The sequence below is a fragment of the Camarhynchus parvulus genome, chromosome 1A (genome assembly GCF_901933205.1).
Source record: "Camarhynchus parvulus chromosome 1A, STF_HiC, whole genome shotgun sequence".
In the NCBI taxonomy this organism is placed as follows: domain Eukaryota; kingdom Metazoa; phylum Chordata; class Aves; order Passeriformes; family Thraupidae; genus Camarhynchus; species Camarhynchus parvulus.
The window spans coordinates 45,773,557-45,788,855 of record NC_044586.1 but is presented as its reverse complement, the minus strand read 5'-3'; positions in this window follow the sequence as shown (position 1 = coordinate 45,788,855).

The window sequence follows — 15,299 nt, the reverse complement described above, 5'->3', positions numbered from 1 at the left end:
TTTACTCAACCTTTTAGTAATACAAGTGGATTTGAAAGGAGAGGGGTAACTCACTTGATTAATGGTTTCCAGTTAATATAAAAAATAAGGGGTCAACTGTGGCTTAAAGGCTAACCATGGAACGTATAAATTAGAATAAGCATGCTGGTAATCTGATTAGTAAACCTAGCTCTTCATTTACCCCACTGGGTAAAATATTTTCCAATAAATAATATTGACACAGAAATTTATTTACAAGAATGACATAATTCCTACAAAGTTTACATGTTGAGAGGACTTTTGGCTGGGAAGCAATAAGAACAAAAGGCTCACTTGCTTCTGTCACTTCTTGTCCTTAAAACTTGTGCAACTACTGGGAATCTCATTTTTTAAATTAGGCACCTCACATTTGAAAAATATAATTATTGCTACAGGCTGAGTAGTCCACTTGAGCTTGAAAGAAGGAAATTGCCATTTTTTGTTATTTTGATTTTGCTAATTAAAACAGGGAAAACTGACCCACATAGATTCTCTAAAGTTAAAAAGTCAAAATGGGATAATAATTATGCAAATTTCTATGCACTGCTGTAAAAATGGTCTTTGTATTTCATTACATGGTCTCCACTATTTCCTGACCCCACTTTCCATGTGGTGTACATAAAGTTTGGGAAGGGTGAAGCTCTAGTGATTGTGATGCTCCCACTATTTTAAAGAACCATGAGGTTACATAACAGTCACTTTCCCTAATTTGATTCTCCATGATTCCACAGAGCTCTCCGCAGGGGTGACACAATACAAAAAGGAAAAAAAGAGGGAACTTCTCCTGAGAAATACCTTGCTTATAACTTTGAAATAACTTCAGTGTCAAACCCAAATGACTTTCTCCAAAATTCTGTCTGTCCTCTCTCAGTTCAGTGCCCCAAAGTCATTTTTCAGTGTAAAGTTCTATTTATAAACCCATTTTCCAGCCTGTACATACACTTTTTACACTTGAAAAATTATGGTTTTGTGGACAGTTTTAGAGGATGAATCAGAGAAAGAGGAAAGTTGTCCTTTTGTGCTCACTGAATTCCCTTGCCATGCGGGTAGAAGCACATGCAATGCAAACTGTGATCCCATCAGGCAATGGCTGGCTGTGCTCCAGCTGAACTCTTCACAGGCAGTTTTATCACAACCTGGTGTTTTCACAGGGGAAAAAAATAAATAAACCCCAAAAAAGCCCCAAACACCACAGAATCTCTGCTAGCAAGCTAACCTGAAGCAGGATATGACAAGTGTCATGTTATTGCCCTGTAACAATTAGCCAGTGCCATGTAAATGGCACTGTTTGACAAAGAAGGCTCTTTGCAGGAGCAAGTTCTCTCTGCTCAGGAAATTCCTGAGATGATGATGACAGACCAAAAGTTATTCACCTCCACCCATGTCCTCTCTGAGAACTCACATCACTTTTCCTTCTAGATCATGGTGACTCTCTCCCTCTTAAGGGATGGTACTCAAATCATCATGGGAACCTATGCAATCTGGGATAAATTCAGCCGGGTAATTTAAATTATTTACTCTCTTTTGAACCTCCAAAAGGAGGGTGCAACATGAATCCACATGGGTTTTTTTCCATTTGAGCAGTGCAAGTGGTGCTCCAGCAGCACCTACCAGCTGGTTTGGAAGATCTGCTGCCTTGGCATTGTTTAATGAGGAAATCAAGTCATCAGCAATCAGTTTCATGGTTCCTACCTTCTTTTGCCCTCCAAAATATCTGTGTGGTTTCAAAATAAAAGTGTACAAAAATAATTTTAAAAAGCGTGATGTTTTGTGAATGAGCAAGGAAACACATCAGAAAAAATGCCAAGGACCTTTGCTCCAGCATTTAAAAGGTAGCCAGGTATGAAACTCCTTTCAGGGAGAACTCTGTTCTTTGGATAATTTCACTGGTAGCTCATCGTCACACTAGGAAGGTGTTGGTCTTTTAAGCAATGATATTTCATGATGTATGCTTTAAAATTACATAAAGAGGGGAAAAATCTTTAAAAATGCGGGAAAATTCCTGCTGTTCCATAACCTACTTGAAGCCAGAAATGCCTTAAAGATAATAGGTCAGGCATTGCTGAGAAGCCCACAAACAATTTCAAAACGTATCTCAGCTCTAGCACATCTTCCTTTGTTTCTCTTCCAGGATGATTGTGTTTTTCTTTAAATTCCAGACTTTAAATGCAAGTCTAAAAGCCACCTGACCCCTAGGGGTCTGGATGTTTTTTGAGTGAATCTGTAGTCATACCCCCTGCTGTCTCCCTTTTGTTAAATTAGTGTAGTTTTGCAGCCTGTGCAAAGAAAACTTGTTTTACTCCCCTTCTATGAACATTTGAAGCCATTAAAGCCATTTTTAAACAAATTTTAAGATTATCTTTTTAAAACAAGGCTTCAATCACAGACACAGAGACACAGACACACAGAGATGCATGCATGCATGCATTCCACTTTTATGACTTTGGAATAAAAATGCAAATGAATTTATTAGCTTAAGCATGGCACCAAATAGAAATTTATGCACATACATTTAAAAAACAGATCCCTTGAAAATAACGCAGTTGCAACCTATTAATTTTCTTTTTTGACAGTTTTTAAAATTCCCCTAAAAAAATGAAACAGCATGAATACTGTCAATATATCACAACAGCCACATTAGGTTTTGTGATATACATCATAATATAAAGAGCACTATTAGAGCACAACCTGGGAACCATTAAATCATTCTAAATCACTGTTACATTCCATTAGTGTCAATGGTGAAACCACATAATAGGCTTTATTACAAACTTCACCTTGGTAGGCCATTGTCTCTAATAACCACTTCTCTATGATGTGGTATCATACCCAGAAATCCAGGGAGATAATAAAGGCTCCCTTATTTCTTTTTTATTGGATGGGTAAAGTTAAATTTAGCTGTAAGTAAAAAAAAAATAAAAATCTTGGGGCTTTGTTCACTGAATGTGAGTTGCTGCTATTTGGACAAAAAAAATTAGGCAGACTTCGGAGAACAGTTTGAAATAAATTTAAATCCTGGTAAATGCTTCAGGCCAAGGTAAGATAGGCAGTCCTGCAATTACTATGTCATTTTTGAAATGCAGCTTAGTGCATTTATGCCCTTCTTTACACTTTTGTTCAGATACAAAGCATTGATTACAGAAACATTATAGGAATTAAATCTGTATTCTCATCTCTCCAACCCCTATATAAGCAGTATCCATTAGAAAATGAAGAAAAGGATAGAGAAAAACAAAAGAAAGAAAGAAAGAAAGAAAGAAAAGAAAGAAAGAAAGAAAGAAAAGAAAGAAAGAAAGAAAGAAAGAAAGAAAGAAAGAAAGAAAGAAAGAAAGAAAGAAAGAAAGAAAGAAAGAAAGAAAGAAAGAAAGAAAGAAAGAAAGAAAGAAAGAAAGAAAGAAAGAAAGAAAGAAAGAAAGAAAGAAAGAAAGAAAGAAAGAAAGAAAGAAAGAAAGAGAAAGAAAGAAAGGAGTGAAAGAAAAGAGGTGTCTGCTCACCAGTGTTTTCTTCCTGCCTGAATTTTTAGAAATGCCTTTGGAGAAAAAACAGTGCACTCAATTAGGGATCCTTTTCTCCATCTTGCAGGCCTAAGCCTGACTCACCATAACACATGTGATGACACAGATGAACTCAGCAGAATGTAGTGTGGTCATTCAGGATTAGTACACAGACCCTCCCCGTTTTGGGGAGCTGGGGATACTCGGTACTGCCTGGATGTGAGTCTGTAGGCAGATATGGAGGAATCCTGCCCCTCTGAAACTCATTAGACTTTGGTTTTAACTAGAACAAGTTAGAAGGCTTCAACCTCAAGTTCTGAAACTTTTTTCACACAGGAGGAGCCCTGTATTCCCTGTAAGAACATGGATGAATTTTGATTTTAATGAATTGATTTGAAATTAATGTCTCTATCATCACAGCTTTTCACTTAGTCATCTTGCGAAAAGCGACTTGTGACTCCAGTTTAAGCAACACTGCAATCCCCTACCATCATTATTCAGTTATTGGAGTGTCTGAAATAATTTCTTATGGTGATGCCTAATGTATAGTGCCTGCCTTTATAATTCTTTCATGTGAGTTCACTACAAGAGTTGGAGTAACTGGGAGGTGGATGTGAAGAGACAGGTGAGTACCCCAGCCTTGTACAGCAGCAGAGCTAATGAACTGTATCCTCTTGTCCACCTGACTGATTTCTAGGGCCTGATGGCATTTTATCCTTCAATTTTCCTGTAGGGGTTGATTAGGGATGGATGTAAATAAGAACGGGTCCTTACATCATCAAAGGAGAAGTCAAAGGTTTTTATAAGGTCAAAAGTCCTTTCTGATTGGGTCAATTGTTATCAAAAAGAAAATATACCCTCTCAAATGAGTAACAAGCAATAAGATGAAATAAAAAAATAATCAGCGATATCTTCTGTTAACTACATAAAATAAAACAATTTTTCTTTATTCTGCCTATTCTAAAATTAAATAATTCCTCTGAGGAAATTCTCCACTGTCCATTTTTTAAATTCCTTTTCTTTCCTGCATCCTGGGTTTTTCTGCATCTCTCTGAAATGCTCCTGTTTTAAAACAATGACCCAGTTCCACATTCTCTGGCATGTCCCTTATATTTGTGGCAATTTTGCACTTACTGTTTTCCTTCTAAATGGCACTTTTATGTAGTGTCTCAAAGAGACTGCAAGTCTCTTGCATGGGAACAACAGTTAGGGTTTGCATTGTCATTACTTACATTCATTCCTTTAAAACTTCAGTTCAGTACTTTCAACATTAATTTTAACTTCCACTGATCAGAATAATATCTTGCTGTGTATGAACCGCTGTTTTAGAAGTATGAATCTGGTTTCTTCATCTACACAGTATGAATTTACCAATCTCCCAGGCAACCTGTACTGCCAGATATAGAAATCCCATATCTCCAGTATGTAAGATCTGAAGTTAGAATGTAAAACTCACTCTGAACTTGGAATATCCCCAAAGGTGGCCAGATCAGTCACTGGAAACAAAGGAAAAACTGTAGGAAGAAGGGGGGACTATAAAAGGATAAAAAGGTATGTCGGGGGAGATAAAAATGGCAGTCATTCTGGTAGCACATAATGATTAATTACAGATTTACTAATAAACCATAGGGACTGGGCTTGCACATATTTGCTTCACTTAGGGTAACCTGAGACCAAGGTCACATTCTTCAGCTGCGGATGAGGTCAGATGTGGTTCAAGAGGGACAGAAAGGTGGGGAGAGGAAGTGAAAGATGCCAGCAGATGAGAGACCAGGGGAATGCACCTTGTTTTTTGGATATTTTTATCAAAGTCTAAGCCTCCTTCAATACTGCTAGCTTAGTTTGGCATGGCAGACACCAGCCCTGTTTTCAAGGTCAGATGTGCATATCCTGCCCCTCTTACTCTTGTTTCTCATGACTTGAAAAATGCTAATGATTTTATTCAGTGTCAAAAAAAAAAAAAAAAAAGGATTTATAAGATGCGAGACACTCATGTGAGCATGTGAGCAACAATGAAAAAAGGTAAAAATATAGGAAACAAAATTCTGCCTAACAGACACTGTAGGAGCTTAGAAGAGGGAATGAATGAACCTTGTTTAAATTTGGCCATGTTTGAATAAAGCGTTTAGCTAAAATATAACCCTTGACATTATTTTCTATTTCCAGTGTGTATTGTAACTTTTCTTAATATACTGTAATTTACAATGTCACTGATTTTGACAAAGATCTGGACAATTTCTGATGCCTTTTAAACAAGTTAGTCTGTAAAACTTTAGCTCCTCCTTGAGCTTCTCAATTTTTTATTCCAATTTTCCTTTCTGACATTTTTTTGGGGGAGGGGGAAACTAATGTATCTAGGAAGGTAAATATTTAGAAAGCCTAATTCCGGGATGCATATAAATAAATAATATATAAATAAAGGGCAATAGTGGTAGTGTGTTTAGCCTTGGCTTTAATATTCTCATGATCTTGGTACCTAAGGCAACTTTCCCCTCTTGAGAAGCATTAAAATACATCATGCTTTAGTATAAAACATAACATAAATTCATTGCTAATTTTAAGAAAGAGATGACTCAATACTTTAGGTGATTACCAGGGAGCAGCAGCTATACCTTGTTACCATGTAGAACATCCAATTCAAACACCATATCTAAACAAGAAGCCAAATAACATGAGGAGTTTTAATTTTCTACATTCTTCTACTTATTTTTCCCCTGATGCTGTGGTACAAAATGGACCCTCAGATGGTTTCTTTCATTACTGGCATTAAATGTTGGAGTGATGGACAGAGTTTCCCTCTCTAGGTTGGCTCAGAGCCCACTTCCTTTGCCCCTCCCTGCATTTCCTCTAAAATGTTGCCACTGATATGTGTGTATGACACTGAAATACTCGCCCCCACTCAGTATGCAGAGGTGGCAAAGAATGATAACAAAACATCTGCAAGGTGTGAGTGCTTCCAGAGAGCACTCTGCAGATGCTGACTATCTCATGTTATTGCACCTACTGACAAAATATTTATCCTCTGCCTGAGCAAAATAAACATTTATTAGTATCGTAACATCTATGATCTTCTGGTTTTATGCACTTTGTGATGCAAAAAATAAAGCCTCTTGTTGAAATAGATCCATGCTTCTCTCATAATTTCTTCTTTTTTTTTTTTTGTGCTCGCTTACATTGCTGCTCAGAGAACAGCCTGTAGTCTGTGGACAAGTCTTTAATATAAGCTAAAATTATTCTCAAATGTGATTTAGTCCAGCAAAATAGGCTGGACTAAAATGGATCCAGGACTGAAGGAGAACACAATAAAGCTATTTGTATCCTTTTTCTGGTTAACCATTGAGCCATCAGGGCTGAAGATCCTTGCTCCTGCTCCTTATTTGCAGTTGCTAAAAAAACCCCATCACCTGCTCTCTGTTCTGTATCAGGCATGCTGGCCTGGCAGACTAAAAGGAATTTTAAAAAAAGGAAGTATTTTTTCAGGTATTAGTCCACAATACTATGTCCATACAACACAGTCCAGGAAAAGAAGCAGTAAGATATTAATGATGGATCTTTTTACAGAAATATTTGGGAGCTTGGTGTATTATAAAAAATATGCAAGCATTTGGTGCTTCATGGTTTTTAATGCCCTGAAGCGAATTGTAAGCCATCAGCATCTGGGAAGATCAGAACTTTCTGTTTGGGTTTTGATTAATCAAATATATTATGAAATCTTTGCTATGCCTTATTTTTCAGAAAGTCTATTTTTGATATTAATATGTCTCTGCAGATTAGATGCAGATTAGATACAGATCAGTTGTTTCATAAAAATAATTCTCTTATCTTTTTTCTCTTGTACAAAATATTATGTTTTTAAAAATAAAAACCATCAGATAAATATTTAAACATAGATTTTCTTCATGTGGGTGTCTTTTCCATGCTATTTCACTTATAAGCCCTTTTACAAATGAGGCACTTTGAAATGTAGGACCTTTAATATTCTTTAACTTCTGAAACAATCACCAGAGGCCTGTAGACTGCTTCCTGGGAAGAGACAGCCAGTTGTATTTCATGCAGCATCTTTATGGCTGTGTGTCAGAAGCCTGAGTGTTAAACCACGAGTCTCATCCTATTAACCCAGTAATATAACCTTGAGCTATCCAGACTTGCAGATAACAACGGCACCTCTAACATGTATATCAGTCAGGGTGTGAGCTTTGTATCTGGTACAATTAATGTTTAAAAGTACCTGCATTAAACAGACAAGTGTGCATATTTTGATTCAAAATCATCTAGAATAAATTTTCTAGCCTTAGAATAGTAACATCATTTATTCTACCAGTGTCTTAAGGGTCTGTTGGTAATTATATCATAATCCTCTTTCAGCCATTTGGAAAGGGCCAGTGAACTTTTTTCTAATTTCTCCAAACTGGGGAAAATGGATGTTTTAATGTTATAAATGTGCATGTCAAAAAGAACTCTCAAAATAAGTGGTCCCAAGTACATTTCTGCTCTCTTCTGTTCATGAGGGCTCCATTTTTAAACCAAAATATTTGTGTACAAATTACAGTTTAGATTAAAATGGTCATTCAAAATTTAATATTTTTAGTTGAAGAAGTGCACAACTTTCCAATTCAGAAAGCAGATTTCCTATAAAACTGCAGTATTTTCCAAGCAAAATGGTAAAGCTCCTTTCCACAGAGAGCAGAGGTCCAATCCTGTGAGATGCTGAGCAGCCTGTGCCCTGGCTGGCAGCACTTTTCAGGATCAAGTCCATAACACACAAGCACACAGCTACTCTGATACCAGTGACCTTAAACATTTTGGTCCACAGGGTCAATGATCCATGACCTAAGACAGATTTACGGTACACAAGTGACAGTAGTGGTTTAAGAAGAATAAGTAAAGAAGTTGTGTCAGCCTTACTTTGACTCTCCTTGCTCAGAATGCATACTTTAAGGCCTGGGTTTACCTATGTACCTCATGTTCTGGTTTTTTCCTTGGAGACCTCTTCTCTTTACTTGTAAAACTTCTTCACACCAAATAATAAATTTTGCTGGGTAAACAGTCAGTACTTTGGTAACCAGAATAATTGTACTGACAGGTTTACAAAATCACTACTGCACTCCCTGCTGTGTGAATATTCATGAGAGGTACATTAGGACATACATGTGGTCTGAGGCTTCTGGATCAGCTGTGTGCCATGCCCCATAGCTGGGCATGCAGAGATCAGTGGCCCAGGGAGAGCAGTTGGATGCCCATAATTCCTGGTCTGTAAGCCTGGCATGTGTCCAGAAAGCACTAGGCAGACTGCTCTCTTATTGTGCTACATTCTTCATTTGGATGTCCTGCATCTTAAAAGCTCCCTTATTTTATTTGATTTTTTAAATTTGATTTTATCTTTTTTTTAAATTTATTTTTTCCCAGAAGCCATTTTATTGTCTTTTGTTGAGCAGAGAGCTTCTTAAGCAAATGGACTTTTTTTGCAGGGGGTGGCGGGGGGAGGTGGAGGGTCCACTTGATTGTATGGGAGTGTTCAAGAGGCCTTTCACACCTGGAGCTATCTGGTCACCTCTAATGCAAAGCTTGAATTCAGCAGCATTTCTCTGTGGGCACTTCTTGCCACTCTGGGCTCACTCCTACTGACTGCTGAGAGCCCAAATAGGGGTTTGGGAGGGGGAGCTGCTCAATCCAAAAGATATTTGGCCTCCTCCACACTCCATTCCCCTTAGCACCTGCCTGCTTTTTTGCTTCTCTACACATAAATACTGCACATGCATGCACACACATGCAGTGTCATATAAATGAGTGAATAGCCTGGGGGTAAATGACTGATCTTAGAGCATTTTTTAAGATTTTGTTGATGGTTTCCAGTGTACACATTGTAAACCTGTGCTTATGCAGGCAACAAATGTACAAAGGCATATTCCTTTTCTGCGCTCTGAAAGAAAAGCAGATAATTTTGTGACAGAGTTGGCAGGCAGATAAACAGTCACAGTTTAAAAATACATAGGATGATGAATAGAGTTTCAGAAATGAGCCATAGTTTATCTTGTTAATTCTTACTGTGTCTGAGTAGTGATGAAAGAAACAGTGCCAGAACTCAAGGATATGATGAATAAGAAAGAGCAAAATGACAACCAAAGGCCCTGGTGACCAGAAAACAAGCTACAGTTTGTCCCCCAGAGAGAGGCAGTGATGGGTTGAACTTGCCATTAGAGGGAAGATTAAGTGTCCTTGGTTCCTCAGTTAGTTAATTATACACTCAAATCTTCCCAGTATATCACATAAGCCAGGCATTTTGCTTTTGAATATCTGTATACTGACTACTTGGATTGCTTATTGGTTATTTCTCTTGACAACTCAAACCTGAACATTAAATCCCATTGGCAACAACTATCTGTCAAGAGCAAAAAAAAAAATAAGATTTGTGTATTTAGTTTTCATTATAGAAGTGCTTGTAGTTGAAAAAATATGTACCTGTCAAGTTTTCGACATCTCGCTGGGGATGCAAGCAATGCTGTTGTGATTTCAAAACCTGGCTGACAAATTCACGTTCCAGTAGTAAAGACAAATCAAGGGGGTTTTTTCTCCTTTTTTTTTTCCTTTTTTTTCTCTTTTTGCTTTTTTCACCGCTTTGACAGTCATACATAACAATTTGAGACCTAAGTGGCACTTTGATGCACTATTCCATTATTAAGTGGTATAGTCACTATAGAATAGATGACGGGCCTGTACTCAAGGCATTGTGAATTAAACAGCTTTCAACAATAGGGGAAATTGAATGGCCTAAAGAATTCTGAAACATAAAAAAATAATGATTAAAAATGTGTTTCAGAATCAGCAAGGCATATAATTTAAAATAATGTCAGGTACTGAAATTCAAACTGAAGAAAACAAAGTATATTTTAGAAGAATCTTAAAGTTCAGAGGAAACATGAAATAATTAGCAAACATCACTAAACCCACAATTACGAATTTTAAATATGGCTTCTTGATGAACCTTAGAAAATTAATATGACATAAAAAAGTCCTACCTAAAATTTAAAATGTGAAGACATAAAGCCTTTTCTCCTCTGACTTTACTTTGATAGTATATTAATTGACTAGTTTTGTACTGGCATTTCCTTGTGTCTAAAGGTAAAGTTTTCAACTAAAGAAACATTGACTTAAAGTACTTAAATTAATTCTTTTGTCAATAATTATACAGCTAATCAATACACCTGGAATTAAACAACAGTTTTTGGCCAGAAGGCATGCTAATCCCTGGTCTCTTTTTGTAACAATTCATTAATCATTCAGCCCTTCCCAATTAAGATTTCCCTGTCTGAATTGGAAAGTTAGAGACACCAAACATCCCACCATGGCAAATAGATTAAAGAAACTCAAATAAAGGTTTCCAAAAATTACTTTTTTCCAGGGAAAATAAAAAATTCAAAAGCTACATTGATAACAATTCATGCTATATTTTTAGTTAATAAAATGTAAGTAGATATTTTTTCCTATTAAGATAAAAACCAAAACTATAATACTTGTTATACCCCAGAGCATAATTGGTCATATATTATCTTTTGTTTTTAAGATTATTAAAGGCTAAAAAATTACTTTTGAAACATTGATCCAGTAAGATTACTGTTTAAAAAAGACACCAAGCAATGAAAATTCTATTAATCCACAAAGTTCCTAAAATATTTGCTATAATACTTATCTTTCTGCAGTCCTGAAAACTGTATCAAACTGATCTGTATCTCTCAATAGGATGTGGATTACAATTTCCTTGCTTAGTACTCCAAATCATTTTTTTTTTCCTTATTCTGCACTAGAAGGAAAAAAATGATTCCTTTATCCTTTTCAATTGATAATCCTACAAAACATGTAAACCCACACTAGGAATGTAGTGTACTTTGCAAGATGGCATAGGATATGACTCATATCTGCAAACAAAGGCCCTCAAAACCAAAGAAAAGCCCAAACTTCCAAGTTTGGGTATGATATCTTAAAAAATAAAGGTGATTTGAGTGAGTTGCTGAAAAATATTTCATCAATATCCTACTTTCACATTCTGAGGCACTAAGGGAGAAAAGAAGAAATGTAATTATGAGAAATAAAATAAGGATTTTCTTAGTTACAATTCCTGGCCTTTCACTGATTGCAGTAAATTATAAATTATGCAGTCAATGTAGGCCAACAAAAGAAGACATCTTCAAATCTCAGTCAAAGGTAATTACTTAAGTCGGCTGAATGTTCCCTTTTCATAGAGTGTGATCTCTCTTTGACAGCTCACACTGACAGATGACCTTCTCAGCGACGTTCTTATCCTTCGGATCATGAGCAGTGTGCCTCTCTCCCTGAATATCTCTATATATTTGTGACACTAAGCTTTCAAATACAGCTATTGACAAATCAGAACATCAGTCTAAGTGCTGGTCTTCCTATCACTCACAATAAAGTAGCTATCACTTGTGGTGTTGTAGAGCAAGCACATCTCTGAAAAATGAGTTCTCACCAAGTGCTAATTTGACACAGCTCGCTTGCCTTCCCATAATTGCTCTGTCATTGTCAGTTGGCAGTTCGGGCTCATTCCTGGAAGCTGTGCCGTACAATTGGATACAATTACTCCCATTTACCACCACTATTATGCCACTGATGTTGCCCAGTTCGCATATTGACATGCCTCATTAAACCTGGATGCAGGCCATTAATGAACATTGTTAGCATTTCTCTTAAACTTTTTGCCTCTAATAAACAGTCAGTGTTCCATGAAGGAGCACTGCCATCCTTGTGATATGATATTTATTATCTTATGGGGGAAGGGGACTCTGTAATGGAAACTATCCAGATGCTGTGAGAGAGATGTATGGTTAGATAGTGGAGAATAGCCCTGACCAGGAGGACCTTTTCTATCAGGGGCATCCTGCCATTAACCAAGCGACCTCCCCGATCCAAGAGAAGACAGGAAGGATAAACACGGTAACCTCGGGGCGGCCCAGCCACTGCGGGTTTCTCAAGGTTGCCCCAGCTCCTGTGGCTCCTCTCAGCCCCCTCCCACCCCCAGGTGGTGCTGCGGGATGCAGCAAAGAGCATTTTGCCCTGGGTCCTCAATCCATTATGTCCAGCTACTCCGATGTGCATTTTTATTCAGAGATAATTATGTGTTGATCAGAGAAGTCAGCGGCTGTCACCCATATGGCAGGCACACCTGCAGTGTGACATAGGTGGTAACGATGGCATGCTCTTGAGCTGTCATGACAGGGACAGGGACTTTATTATGTATATGTCACCATTTCTCTTAGGAAAATTATCCTTTTCCGCACAATGACAATAATGAATCTTACAACACTTTCATAAACCCTGTTTCTAGGCCCTTTCCTTGACCTTCATTAAAACTCTGCCTAGCAAATTCACTGCTCTATGAGCAAAATGCAAACTTTCTCAGAAAATGCAACTGAGCTTTTGGAGTGTCTTTTTTACTACTTTTCACAAAGTGGCTGCTTGGACAGTCAGTGGCCCTGCAGAGCAGATCCTGCTCCTTCAAGGGCAGTGACAATGCTTAGAAAGTCTAGGATGAGGACTAACTAGCTTTTAAGTGTTAGAAATCTCTCTGGGACTTAGAGAGTATTGCACTTAAACCAAGTTTATAAGAGAAATATTTTATCCATGAGTGATATAAATAACCCTTCTGTTCAACACGGAGTAGAATATTTTCAGTCAGAAGGGACCTACAATGATCAACTAGTTCAACTGCCTGGCCACTTCAGGGGTGACAAAAAGTTAAAGCATAATACCAAGTTCTTTGTCCAAACGCCTCTTAAATGCCGATAGACTTCGGACATCCGCCATCTCCCTAGGAAGCCTATTCCAATGTAATATGATATAGAATTTTACTATCCTTGAATTATTCTCCCTCTCTTCTTGGCTTTCTTTTCTTCATTCTTCACATATTTCCTTCAGCTGTTTGGTTCATGGCACAACAGAAAGTCTCTGTGGAACTGAAACCCAAAAAGAACACACAGAAAGGCATTTTGTATCCAGGGAGAAGGAAGAAAAGGGAAAGAGAAGCAAGATTTTGCTATTTATCTCAGGCATCTGCAGAAGTTGTATCTAAGTATCAAAAGGAAAAACTGAAAACCTCCCATAATAACGTCTATTATTTAGGTGGATTCTTTTTTAGTGCAGACCATTCTAATTACAGTGTTCTCAGTTAAAAATTAAAGATTGGGGTGATAGAAAAAAATGTAAAGAAAATTGATGTTGTCACTATCTTTTTTAGAGATAACTTTTTTATTTTAAAAGCTTCAAATCTTTGAATATGCAGTTTCAGTTGACATTCTTCAACTTTGGGTTATCTTTATACAGATACTTGTATGACAGTACAAGTGTGTAATATGCATGCTTGCTGTGGTTGTGCTTAGCATTTCTCCCATTTTGATATATACAAATCTACTTTCTGCAATATTCTTTCTATAGCAATAGAATACTTCAGAGTAGAAGTAATTTCTTATATGTGAATGCTGTCTATCTGTCTAGGGAGAATTAAGGGACCAGGGAATTTAACTTGAAATTTACATTTTAACTTTAAATGACTTTAGCAAAAGTTGCTAGCAAAAAAAAGAGTAAAATTTGGGACAGTTGCAAACTTGTGAACTTTCTTAGTCTGTTTTAAATGTAAATATTATACTGTTGAATGTGCTTGTGGGACATGTATATGAATTCTGGAATAACAAGCCCTTTGGTTCCACTGTGGTCTAAATAACCATGTAGAATGCAGAAGTATATCAAAAGTATCTGAAAACTTTAACTGAATAACCCAATTTTATACTTAGTATCTTACTTTTTTGTTCACATTGATTTGAATTTTTATCTCCATAATGACCTCGAATTACTTTGACAAATTTTAAGGCTAGGCTATGAATTTAAAGTTCTCAGCTGTGTTTCTAAGGTGTTATAATTTATTTAATCAGTTCACTGCCACAATTACAAATAACAATATCATGATGCTATATTTGAAAGCGGAAACATACAGTACCTCAGAAACCATTAAAGTCCTTTCACTCCCTGTTCATAACCTGGTCAGTAACTGGAAAGGCTATAGAAATATTGCTGGAGACACTGGAGACACACAAATGAGTATACCAGCCAATGAAAATTCACTAAAATGAATAGTTACCAGAGTTGAAACTGCTCAGGATACAAAATGTTCTGAGAAACAAAAAAAGCACTTGTTAAACAAGAATGGACAAATCTCCACTTAAACCCAGAAACAGCATCACAAATAGCCTAGTGGTATCTACCTGTGCCATATAGCTTAACATATATTTGACACTGTCAAATGAATATATAGAGGGTTTTCAGATCAGGTTAACGTGATACATAAAGCATCTTGAGTATCTTGAATATCTTATACATGCAATATTAAAAATGAGCAGTTAAGTAATAATATAGAAAAATGGGTTTTTGTCTTTTTTTTTTTTGAGCTGGGAGTAGAATATTGGCTATCTGGAAGGTCAAGGTTCTATCATTGAGGTTCTATCAATCTATCTGATACAATTCTGCCTTTTCTGAATCTGGTCACTGTTCTTCAGTCTTCATGAGAGGAAAAAGCCCACAATTATCTATCATGGACTAGAATGTCACACAGGAATAGGAGAACACCATTTTGGAAAAAGATTTCAAGGCAAAATATATAGTTAGGTAAGGTTGAATGATTAAAAAAACCTGAAATAGTGTATTTTTCTGCTCTTCCTATCTGAACAGGAATGTATGATATGACAAGAGTCATATGAGTCACAGGGTCATATCCTGCATGTA